A 13744-nucleotide genomic window follows, 5' to 3' on the forward strand; every position below is an offset into this window, starting at 1 on the left:
ATAGTCATTTTGATAATATTAATTCTTCCAATCCATGAGCATGGTATGTCTTTCCATCTGTTTGTGTCATCTTTGATTTCTTTCATCAGTGTCTTATAGTTTTCAGAGTACAGGTATTTTGTCTCTTTAGGTAGGTTTATTCCTAAGTATTTTACTCTTTTGGATGTGATGGTAAATGGGATTGCTTCCCTAATTTCTCTTTCTGATCTTTCATTGTTACTGTATAGAAATACCACTGAATTCTGTGTATTAATTTTGTATCCTGTGACTTTGCCAAATTCACGGATGAGCTCTAACAGTTTTCTGGTAGAGTCTTTAGGATTCTCTAGGTATAGTATCATGTCATCTGCAAATAGTGATAGTTTTACTTCTTCCTTTCCAATTTGGATCCCTTTTATCTCTTTTAATTGTCTGATTGCTGTGGTAGGACCTCCAAAACTATGCTGAATAGTAGTGCCGAGAGCAGACATCCTTCTCTTATTCTTGATCTCAGCAGGAATTCTTTCAGCTTTTCACCATTGAGAATGATGTTAGCTGTGGGTTTGCCATATATGGCCTTTATCGTGTTGAGGTATGTTCCCTCTATCCTCACTTACTGAAAGGTTTTTATCAGAAATAGGTGTTGGAGTTTGTCAAAGGCTTTTTCTGTTTCTATTGAGAGGATCATATGGTTTTTATTCTTCAGTTTGTTTATGTGGTGTATCACTCTGATTGATTTGCGGATAATGAAGAACCCTTACATCCCTGGGATAAATCCCCCTTGATCATGATGTACAATCCTTTGAATGTGTTGTTGGATGCAGTTTGCTAGTATTTTGTTGAGGATTTTTGCATCTATGTTCATCACTGGAATTGGCCTGTAGTCTTATTTTTTTGTGGTATCTTTGGTTTTGGTATCAGGGAGATGATGGCCTCATAGAATGAGTTTGGGAGTATCCCTTTCTCTGCAATTTTTTGAAATAGTTTCAGAAGGATAGGTGTTAGCCCTTCTCTAAATGTTTGATAGAATTCACATGTGAAGACTTCTGCTCCTGGACTTCTGTTTGTTGGGAAGTTTTTTAATTACAGTTTCAATTTCAGTTCTTGTGATTGGTGTATTCATCTTTTCTATTTCATCTTGGTTTAGTCTTGGAAGACTGTACTTTTCTAAGACTTTGTCCATTTCTTCCAGGTTTTCTGTTTCATTGTCATACAGTTACATAGAGTAGTCTCTTATGATCCTTTGTATTTCTGTGATGTCCGTTGTTACTTCTCCCTTTTCATTTCTAATTTTATTGATTTGAGTCCTCTCTCTTTTTTGCTTGATAAGTCTGGCTAAGGGTTTATCAATTTTGTTGATCTTTTCAAAGAACCAGCTTTTCGTTTCATTGATCTTTTCTATGGTTTTCTTTGTTTCTATTTCATTGATTTCTGCTCTGATCTTTTATGATTGCTTTCCTTCTACTAACTTTAGGTTGTGTCTGTTTTTCTCTCTTGAGTTGCTTTAGATGTGAAGTTAGCTTGTTTACTTGAGCTTTTTCTTGTTTCCTTGTATTTCTTGTGGGCTTGTATTGCTATAAACTTTCCTCTTATAATGGCTTTTGCTGCATCCCATAAGTTTTGGAGTGTCATATCTTTGTTGTCATTTGCTTCTAGGTATTTTTTAATTTGCTCTTTGATTTCTTCAGTGATCCCTTGGTTGTTTAGTAAGTAGCATGGTGTTTAGTCTCCACGTGTTTGTGTTTTTTGCAGTTTTTTTCTTGTTGATTTCCAGTTGTATAGCGTTGTGGTTGGAAAAGATGCTTGATATGATTTCAGTTTTCTTAAAGTTACCAAGGTTGGATTTGTAGCCCAGGATGTGATCAATCTTAGAGAATTTTCCATGTGCACTTGAGAAGAATGTGTATTCTGTTGCTTTTGGATGAAATGTCCTATAAATACTTATTAAGTCCATCTGTTTCAATGCTTCATTCAGGGTCTGTGTTTCCTTATTGATTTTCTGTCTGGATGATCTGCCCATTGTTGTATATAGGGTGTTAAACTCCCCCACTATTTTGTGTTATTTTTAACTTGTCCTTTTAAGGTTGTTAGCAGTTGCCTTATATATTGTGGTGATCCTATGATGGGTGCGTAGATATTTAAAATTGTTATATCTTCTTCTTGGATTGATCCTTTGATGATTATGTAATGACCTTCTTTGTGCCTTAAAATATTCTTAATTTGAAAGTCTATTTTTTCTGTTATGAGTATTGCTACTCCAGCTTTCTTTTGATCCCTGTTTGCATGAAATATTTTCTTCCATACTCTTACTTTCAATTTGTATGTGTCCCTAGAAGTGAAGTGGGTCTGCTGAAGACAGAATATGTATGGGTCTTGTTTTTGTATCCATTCAGCCAGTCTATGTCTTTTGGTTGGGGCGTTTAGTCCATTAACATTTAAGGAAATTATTGATATGTATATTCTAATTGCCATTTTATTAATTGCTTTGGATTTGTTTTTGTTGCTCTTTTGTCTTTCCTTCTCTTGTTCTTTTCTGTCTAGAGAAGTTCCTTTAGTATTTGTTGTAAGGCTGGTTTAGTGTTGCTGAATTCTCTTAGCTTTTGCTTATCTGTGAAGGTTTTGATTTCTCCTTCAAATCTGAATGAGAGCCTTGCTGGGTAAAGTAATCTTGGCTGGAGGTTTTTCCCTTTCATCACGTTAAGTATATCAGGCCATTCCCTTCTGGCCTGCAGAGTTTCTGCTGAAAAATCTGCTGATAACCTTATCAGGGTTCCCTTGTATATTACATGTTTCTTTTCCCTAGCTGCTTTCAAGATTTTCTCTTTGTCTTTAATTTTGGTCAGTTTGATTAATATGTATCTTGGGGTGTTCCTCCTTGGGTTTATTTTATTTGGTACTCGTTGTGCTTCCTGGATTTGAGGGAGTGCTTCCTTTTCTATGTTAGGGAAGTTTTTGGCTATTATCTCTTGGAATATTTTTTCTGTCCCCTTCTCTCTCCTCCTTCAGGCACCCCTATAATATGGATGTTGGTGCATTTAACGTTGTCCCAGAGTTCTCTGAGACTCTCTTCATTTCTTTTCAATCTTTTTTCTTTTCTGTTCTGTATCCATAATTTTCTCTAATCTGTCCTCCACCTCACTTATTTGTTCTTCTGCCTCCAGTATTCTGCTGTTAGCTGCTTCTAGTGAATTTTTTATTTCAGTTATTATATTTTGCATCTCCTCTTGTTTCAGTTTTATATCTTGTATCTCTTTGCTCAGTGTTTCCTGAAAGTTATCCATCTTTGCCTCCAGTTTATTTCCAATATCTTGCATCATCTTCAGCATCAACCATCTAAAGTCTTTTTCCTGGAGGCTGAGAATCTCCTCATCACTTAGCTGATTTTCTGGGGTTTTTCCTTTCTCCCTCATCTGAGTTATAGTCCTCTGTCTTTTCATTTTTATAGGTTTTTGGTGTGGTGACCTTTTTACAGATAATAGAGTTGTAGCCTCACTTACTTCTGGTGTCTGCCCCCCATGTGGCTGAAGTCAGTATGGGGGCTTGCTGTAGGCTTTCTGATGGGAGGGGCTGATGCTTGCCCACTGGTAGGTGGAGCTGATTCTAATCCCTCTGGTGGGTGGGGCTTAGTCTCTGGATGGGATTAGAGGGGTCTTTAGGTAGCCTGTTTACTGAGGGGTGGGGCTATGATCCCACCTGGATTGTTGTTTGCCCTGGGGCTTCTCAGCAGCTGACTGACGGGTGGGGCCAGATTTTCCCAGAATGGCCCCCTCCAGAGAAAGGCAGGCTGCTGAATATTCCCAAGAGCTTTGCTTTCAATTGCCTTCCCTCACAACAAGCCCCATTCACCCCTGTTTTGCCAGGATGTCCTCCAGGAACTGCAGTCAGGTTTGACCCAGATTCCTATGGAGGCCTTGCTTTGCCCTAGGACCCAGTGCATGTGATAGTCTGTGTGCACATTTTAAGAATGGGGTCTGTTTCCTCCAGTCGCATGAAGCTCCTGTGCACAAGCCCCACTGGCCTTCAATGCCAGATGCTCCAGGGGCTCTTTCTCCCAGTGCCAGATCCCCACATGTGAGAGTTTGTTGTGGGGCTCAGAGCTCTCACTCCTGTGGGTGAGTCTCTGTGAGCCAGTTAGTTTCCAGTCTGTGGGGCTTCCCACCCAGGAGGTATGGGGTTGTTTATATCATGAAAGTGCCCCTCCTACCTCTTGATGTGTCTTCCTCTTTTTCTTCTGGAGTAGGATATCTTTTTCAAGGTTTCCAGTCCATTTGGGTGGAGATTGCTCAGCCTTTAGCTGTGAATTTTGTTGTTTTTAGGAGAGAAGTTGAGCTCCAGTCCTTCTATTCTGCCATCTTAATCCTGTCCCAAAATTTCAACTTCTTATCATGGCTACACATATATTAGTTTCAAAATTATGATTTTATTTTTATTCACAGTAATTAAATAAATCTTTGGATGAGTATATTCAAATCAAGAAGACTAAATTCATTATTTTAATGAGATATAGCTTAAATGAAGCTCTCTTCATAAAGCATTCATATTGGCTACTTTTTAAAAATGCATTTATCTTAATGGTTTCAAAATGTCCTTCCTCAGTACTCTTGTAAGGGAGGCTGAGTTAACAGCCTATTATCATGTACTCCTTACTGAGCTGTTAATAGTTTTACAGTCCTTCAAAGAATACACCTGCTGCACATAAAAACATTTATGTTGCTACAGAATTTGGCTTTGTTTTAATATCATGTATTTTCAGTGACCTTGTAGAATCCATATTGACCTAATATTTTTAGGGAAAATAAATAAGAATAGACATCTGCCCATTTACTTGAGTATATCATTGGAAAAATAGAAAAATTATTTTTGTAAGAGTTCTAATATTTGAAAAGTTTTCTGTAATGTTTTTAACTGTCTTGATGAATATTTATACTATTTGAGTTTGTTTAGATGTTTATTCTCAAAATTTTGTCTCAGTTTCTTCATGTTGAAAAAGACAGGTTTATGTTCATATATTTATTTATATTTTGTATATTTTAAACAGAAACTAATGATTTAAATGCTATTGGAAATATCTATATTTCCAAACAATGTAAGAACATTAGAATTAACTTAGATGCTCCTTAAACCTTTAGTAATAGAAAATCATAAATCTATAATTAGAAAATGTAAAGTTTTAGCTCAGGAAGAATTCTCCAGTTCTTCATGGTTGAATGCCATATAAATTAATTGTTTTTAGCTAAGTTTCAGTTCACAAAAGCAAATTACTCCTAGAACCTATGTCTGATCCTTCTGCTTCACACAAGGACATTTAAAGAAGGCAATCAATGCAATAATTATTTCCATGTGTCCCTTGATTCTTGCGATTTTGTGAGGTAAATCACAGCAGGTGGATGGATGAAATATTTCTAATTCAGTTATGCCCAAATGTGTATAGCTATTACAATTGCTGCTGTCAACAATCCCTTGGTAATTTTTTCCTATTTAGTGAATTATGTATAGTAACAATTTTACCTTATCATATTTAACAGTTGCATAATTTCTAAAAAACCACCATAAAGTCCTTCTGAAGATTTATTTCGATTGTTGGCTAGCACCATAGCTAAAGTTTTTTTATTGCAATCCATCTATAACTGAAAGGTAGATGGAGGTAGTGGACAGAGTTAGTACCTGTTAGCTCCTGAAACATGTCACATTCAAGGAGTATTACAAATTAATATTTTTAATCTCAAAATGGTGCCATTGTACCAGTGAGAGCTACGTTAACAACTCATCAACTGATCATGCCCACAGATGCAAGTAACTGACTTGAGGCCCAAGTGACTAACTATAAAGGAGAATCTGTCATCTCAAGAAATTTCTAGACATTGGTGATATTTTTACCCATAGATCTCAACTGCAGTTCTATTCACATAAGGCAACAGACTCCTGGGCATTCAGCTGATTTATTCTAGTAAATTTATTGACATAGAATTAAAAGATAAAAGTTTCTATATTTCTTAGTGATTAATTTACTAAATAACCAATGCAGTTCCCATTTACTGATAATATAATTCATTATTAAAATATTATGTCTTACTCTAAGTGACAGGTATTTCTACCAACTACATGAATATATATTTAATAATATGAATAGCAACAATTACCATTCTGTCTCTTTTTTGGAATTTTCTGAATATCACTTATTTATTGATTTCTATTTTATTTTATTTTATTATCAGTGCAATCTTTCTACACCACAGTCCACAAGTGTCTTTTTTTGTTTGGTTGGTTGGTTGGTTTTGTGAGTTTTTTTTTTTTTTTGATGAAATGATTCAATAACATTATGACTAGGAAAGCATAAAAAAAACAAAATATATTAACATCGCTTGCTTTAGAGAACGAGGTCTCACTTTAGAAAGAATTTTTTAATTAAATTTTATAGTTGATTTACATAGTTGTGCCAATTTCTGCTGTATAGCACAGTGATGCTGTCATTATATGACATTCTTTTTCTCATACTATTTCCATGATGTTCTATTCCAAAAGATTGGATATAGTTCCCTGTGCTGTATAGTAGGACCTCAATGCTTATCCAGACTAAATGTAATAGTTTGTGTCTACTAACCCCAAACTCCCTGTCCATCTCACTCCCTGCCCCCTCCCCCTTGGCAACCACAACCATAACCACAGACTCTATGTCTGTGATTCTGTTTCTGTTCTATAGATAGGTTCATTTGTGCCATATTTTAGATTCCACATATAATTGATATCATGTTATGTTTGTCTTTCTCTTTCTGACTTACCTCATTTACCGTTCTATCTTCTATTTGAAGAGGATGTTCCAGTTTATAATATATTTTTATATGCATTCTTATTTGACGCACCACAACAGTATTGTGAGGTGGATGGAGCTATGTTTTTTTATGTTCATCTTTTATCTAAGTATACTGCAGCTCAGTAATATGATGACATGCTTTGTTCATCAGTCTGAATCATGGAAAAACAGCACTGTATCTATGAATTTCAACTCAGTACTTTAATTAATAAGGTCATCAGTTTAACAATAAATATAAAATATCCCTTTAAAATTATAACAGTGTTAGTAATCTCAGTTAAAACCTTCAGAAGCTCTGAGGGTTTTTTTTTTTAATCTGTATAATAGATATCCTCCTAAACTCACTATGATACAAAAATTGAAATGAAAATTCAAATAAAGGAAATTAGTTTGGCTCATTTTTTCTAGTTTACCTTCATAGATAAGCTTAGACACTTAATTTAATTTTCATGATAAAAGAAGTAACAGTATCATTCTTCCTAATGAGCCTTTTATCTTATATTGTAAAAGGGGAAGGTGAATATGTGTCATGAGCCCATCAGTGGTATTTTATAAGTCCTCAAAATCCCATGAAATAGTAATAAAATATAATCTATTTATCCCTTTGTTGGACTAAGTACTTTGAACATCAGAGGTTCTTACACCATGATTAAGATTGTGGATTGTTTGTAATATATAGAATCTAGATTAACTTTTTTCTTTACCTCTGTATTTGTCAATATATTAATAGAAAGGGAATATAAATTCTAACATAATATATAAAGTCTTAATGATATGTCACTGTATTGCAGTACTTGATATTGGAAGCTACATGGTATAGTAAATAACAGCACAGAATCCAGAGCAGATTTCCTGGATTCAAATCCCAAAACTATCAGAAACTTAATAAGTGACCTTGGACAACTTACTTGACTTCCTTTGTCTTAGTCTTGTCATTTCTAAGACCTAATTCACAGTGCAGCTTTGAGGATTTTCTGGGTATTGGGAGTGCTTACAAACACTGCAACATAGTGAATATTACAAAAGTATTAACATTAAACAAATTTTTAACTACATAATGTTTTGTTTATACTTTTAATTGATTTGTTTTGATCAATTTAACCCTTAAAAATCATCTGATTCTAACAAAGAATCAGTTAATTGGCATGTTTAAATTAATTTAAATTTTATTTGTTAAGACAGAATTTTCAAAAATACCATCAGATAATATAGTGACTAAAATAGAGTATATTAAGTATTCCATGTAAGACTGAGATCTAAGAAATGCAGGTTAATGATCAGTCTACTTGTTCTAGTTATTGAATAACAAACTACTCACAAATTATAATGGCTTAATAATAACAATCTTTAAGTATTATTATCTCATGAATCTATGGGCTAGATATTTGAACAAGGCACAGTAGGAACAGCTCATGTCTGCTCCACAGTTTCTAGGAGGTCAGTTGGAATGATAGAAAATAGGCTATGACTTGGAACACCTGTGGAATGGCCATGCATAGGATCTCATCATCATCTCCCTAATCCCACCCCAGTCCCCACCTCACCACCTCTCTCTCGAAGGTGCCTCCAAGTGGCTATTTTAGGCTTCTACATAGCTTGATGTTTTGCAAGCTAGCCATACTTCTTAGACTGCAATGCAGAGCACCAAGCCAAAGTGGAAATTGCCAGTTTTTTAGAGACTGCACAAGTAACTGGCAGGACCTCATTTCTAGACTACTTTATTGGTCAAATCCGTTAAAGACTAGACCAGGTTCAAGGGGACAGGAACAAAGACCTGACTTTTATTTTCTCTTTTCTTTTCTTTTTTCAGTCTTTCTGATAGTATCCTTTAAATTGAAGTATAATTGATTTACAATGTTGTTAATTTCTTCTGTACAGTTCAGTGATTCAAATATGTGTGTATATATATATATACACACACATGTATACACACACACACACACACACACCCTTTTTTAAAATGTTATTTTCTATTTTGGTCTATCACAGAACATTGAATATAGTTCTCTGTGCTATTCAGTAGGATCTTGTTGCTTATTCCCTCTATGCATAATAGCTTACAACTGCTAACCCTAACTTCCCACCCCATCCTTCCCCTAACTACCTCCCCTTTGGCAACCATAAGTCTGGTCTTGTATTTAAGTCTGTTTCTGTTTCATAGATAGGTTTATTTGTGTCCTATTTTAGATTAGACATGTAGGTAATATCATATGATATTTGCCTTTCTCTTTCTGACTTACTTCACTTGGTAGGATAATCTCTATTTACATCCATATTGCTGTGAATGGTATTACTTAATTCTTTTTTATGGCCGAGTAGTATTTCATTATGTATATGTACCACATCATCTTAATACTTTCATCTAGCAATGGACATTTAGGTTGTTTCCATAAGATCTGACTTTTCAATGACAGGAATGTAAAAGAATTTGCCACCATATTTAATTCACTGTACCACTTGATTTTAGACCTACATAATATTACACTGTATTCTTTGTTTCTAGTTTGTCCTAACTTAAAAATAAATATTTTTTAGTACTGGGCTAGATCATATTTATTAATTTTGAATGTGTAGGAAATTATAAAAAATTAAAACTTTTGAAATAATTGTATCTAGAGATATTTATAGGGCAAAAAAAATTTAAGCAAAGAAAAAAAAAGAGTCAATTTCCACAGAGTTTTTTAGTTCCTTGACTCTAGACTATACATTGGGTTGTGCCAATGGGTTCATTATAAATAAAATAGAATTATACAGATCCTATTATACAAGCTTGAAAATAAGGAGATTTCTGCATGTACAAGGAAAAGGCATCTGTAACTAGCGCCACGAAGCCCCCAAGTACAAACTGCATGAGTACTTGAAATGAACAACATTTGTGACCATTACGAAGAACACAGACTTCTTCACTGTGGTCCAGATTATATTTTATTTCACCATAAATTCAACTTATTGCTTCATCATAGATAATTTTCTCTCATATTTTGATTTCAAAACTACTTTTTATATGAGGCAAATAAACAATATATATCCATTGTTTGATAATGATATGTTGTGACAGATAAAATAATATTTCTGAAAATTTTCTGAAAAATTAGCTTGCTTTGCCTTGAATTCTTTTTCTTGCATTTAACACTATCTCTAGTCATTTATACATTTATAAGTTCCTTTGGCTTCAAACACCAGCATTGGAACCAGAAGAATCGTGTATGTGTGTGAGTGTGAGTGTGTTTGTGTGTGTGGTCTATAGGGAGCTGTCAATTACTACAATCTGTTTATTAGTATTACATTACTCATTTTCTGTCAGTGATGAGATATTACTCAGTTTCCAGTCACAATATCTTGATAAACCTATATTTTATTGTATTTTATTGTAAATCTTGAGGCATTCATTTGATGCACATCCTAATATTGCTAGTCCTCTGAGAAAATTTAAAATCAATGACTGCCTTAGATCATTAACTGAAAATATTGAATCATTTTGAGCATAGAGGGAAGCTTTTCAAGTCAAGATGATATCATCTATAAAGAAGGTTTAAAATCTCTTTTGGGAAAGTGTGACTGCATTCCTTGAAACCAAAATTTGACTTGTAGCTTTGTAGATCAATCTTAACAGATACCTTTGTTTCAATTATGAACAAAACAAATATATCTCTCATTAGATCAAAATTAAGACCCATCAATAATTATAACATAAAATTAGTTTCACCACAGCAACAACATACATTTAAGTGAGAAAAATGAAAATGAAAAAAAATAAATCTTAAGAAAGTGTATTCTTCCTATTCTACATGAGACTAAGACATTCCCATGCTTGTATATTTAAATTAATTCATCCCCCTCTTTCAATGCAAGTATCACAATGTTTTTGTGGTTGATTTGGACAACTGTAAGACTTTACCTGATATTCACAAATGATACTGTTCTTCCATGGAGAAACTTCTCTGCAAAAAGCTTTTTTTTTTTTTTTTTCATATTCTACTGGAAATTTCACTGTAGTGAAATTTCACCTTCCTTATTATTCTTATCTATAAATCTTACCTTCCTAATTATTCATTTTAATTCTGTTAGAATATCTAGCAACAAAGAAACAGTTTGGAAGCCAGTCACCTACGTTTACTGTTTAGTTATTTTATTTTCAAAGACTTGTTCACTACTATTCTTTATTTTTCTTACCTATCATATAATTCAGCTAGTACTATTTAGAAAAATGTAACTGCTGTATATTTTTATTTCTTAAAAAAACATGTTATTACTTCTGGCTTTATATTATAATCTACATTCCACAATTCAGAAGAATTAATCAAAGCACCATGAATGTGTTGCCTTTCTCATTTAATTCCACTCCATTCAGCCATGTTCTTTGAATGGTTTTACTTTGAAAACATTCAATTTGACATTTGGAATACCAATTATATTTGAAGAAATCAACATAAGTGTATTAATGTTTCCAAAGATACTTAGTATGTTTTTTATATCAGTGCTATTTATTGATAACTTATCCTAATTTTACGATAAAAGTTATATTTGAACTAGCTTTGTGTTGCTATTTTAGTATTTGACCTGAACTACTAACATCAGCAGAAATTTGTAAACTTTTCTAAAAAATGTTTAAGCTAGTGGCAGTATCATTGTGGCATAGAAGTAGGACGTGGGGCTTACTTTCTCCCACAAACATGTCAAAAAAAATCTACATGTAGAATGATTTGCACAGAATATTTAGTGGACGCTGGCAGAAGACCTCAGAATTCAAAAAGGACAAGAAACTGCCCACATAACTGGGTAGACCAAAAGGAAAAAAAGAGAGACAGGGAAAGAAGAGAAAAACAGGAATCAGACCAGGACCAGAACTCCTGGGAGGAAGCTGTGAAAAAGGAAAGAAATCCACACCCTGGAGACCACCTGACTGATGGAGAGACCAGCCTCAGAGATTCAGAAAAAAGTGCAGCTGGTCTGAGGAATGCAGAGCAGAGATAAAGCTACATAGAGGATTGGTATCACTGTCCAGGACTCCACAGCCTGAGACACTTGGGCAGAGACTGGGCTTGAGGACTCAGACTTGGCTTTGGAGGTCAGTTCCAGGGAATGGACTAGGGTTGGCTCTGTGGAAACAGACTGGGGGGAAGGGGAGGGAACTGTGGGCCATAGTCTAGGGCATGCAGGAGGAGTCCTGGGCCCACCAGAGAAGAAACACATAGAAATTGTTTCTCTGCTCATCTGAGGGCTCTCAGGCATCAGGGTGCTTCTTGCACAAGCTAAGGGGGTAGGGGTGCAAACCACTACAGACATCTTGGACTCCAGAGGTGGGCCCAGACCCTAATAAAAGTCTTGTGACCAGGTACCACCTATGGCCCCAGTCACCTCAGCAGTCGCCACCACAAAGGGCCCTGAAACCAAGTGCTTCCCATTGCCCCCAACTCCATGGGCACACACACTTCCCTTTGTTGCTGCTGCCAAGGGCTCAGGGCACCACCCACGCCTCCTGGAGGGTTACTGCCACTGCCAAAGGCTCTGCAACCAGGAACAGCCTGGTTCTTTGAAAGGGTAAACAAAATTGACAGATTTCTGGCCAGACTCACAAAGAATAGAGAGAGAATCCAAGTGAACAAAATAAGAAATGAAAATGGAGAAATCCAACAGATACTGCCAAAATATAAAAAAAAAAAACCACAAGAGAATACTATGAACAATTATATGCCAATAAATTTGACAACCTAGAAGAGATGGACAAATTTGTAGAAATATACAGCCCAGCAAAACTAAATCAAGAAGAAAGGTAATTTGAACAGATGGATGACTAGAAATGAAATTGAATATGTAATAAATACATTCCCTACAAATGAAAGTCCAGGACCAGATCGCTTGACAGGTTAATTCTACCAAACATGCAAACAAACGTATACCAAAACTCCTTAAAATGTTCCAAAATATTGAAGAAGAAGGAACACTCCCAAAGACATTCTATAAAGTCACCATCACCTCTAATACTAAAACGAAAGACACCACCAAAAAAGAAAATTATAGGTCAATATCTATGATGAATGTAAATACAAAATTTTTCAACAGGAGTTCCCATTGCGGCTCAGCAAAAATGAATCTGACTAGTATCCATGAGAACTCAGGTTCAATCCCTGAGTTCTCATGGATACTAGTGGGCTAAGGATCTGGCATTGCTGTGAGCTGTAGTGTAGGTCACAGATGCAGCTCAGATCCCACATTGCTGTGGCTGTGGCATAGACGGGCAGCTGTATCTTCGATTCAATCCTTAGCCTGGGAACCTCCATATGCTGCTGGTGTGGCCCTGCAAAAAGACGAAAAAAAATTCTCAACAAAATTTTAGCAAACTAAATCCAAAAACACATAAAAAAGATCATACACCATGAACAGGTAGAATTCATCCCAAGTTTACAAGACATACAGATGGCCAAAAAACACATGAAAAGATGTTCAACATCACTCATTATTAGAGAAATGCAAATCAAAACCTCTATGAATTACCACCTTACACCAGCCAGAATGGCCATCATCTAAAAGTATACAACCAATAAGTGCTAGAGAGGGTGTGCAGAAAAAGGAACCCTACCACACCGTTGGTGGGAATGTAAATTGGTGCAACCACTGTGGAAAACAGTCTGGAGATTTCTCAGAAAACTAAACATAGAACTAGAATTTGATCCAGCAATCCCACTCCTGGGCATCTATCCAGAGAAAACCACGACTCGCAAAGACACATGTACTCCGATGATCATTGCAGCACTATTTGCAATAGCCAAAACATGGAAACAACCCAAATGTCCATTGACAGAGGAGTGGATCAAGAAGATTTGGTGCATAAACACAATGGAATATTACTCAGCCATTAAAAGGAACGAAATACCGGCATTTTTAGCAACATGGATGGACCTAGAAATTATCATGCTAAGTGCAGCCAGCCAGACAATGAGACACCAACATCAA

The 13744-nt window shown here is 35.4% G+C and overlaps 1 protein-coding gene across 17 annotated transcripts in view; it reads right to left on the reverse strand.

Annotated features, from left to right (window-relative positions):
• Positions 1-13744, reverse strand: part of EPHA6 (EPH receptor A6) — an 870463-nt gene that overhangs the window by 305827 nt on the left and 550892 nt on the right. The gene's annotated exons all lie outside the window — the stretch shown is intronic.

This window comes from Sus scrofa, chromosome 13, assembly GCF_054392235.1.
Source record: "Sus scrofa isolate SSC_HxYL_T2T_F1_AM1 chromosome 13, Sscrofa_HxYL_maternal_Yorkshire_Landrace_v2.0, whole genome shotgun sequence".
NCBI classification, from domain to species: domain Eukaryota; kingdom Metazoa; phylum Chordata; class Mammalia; order Artiodactyla; family Suidae; genus Sus; species Sus scrofa.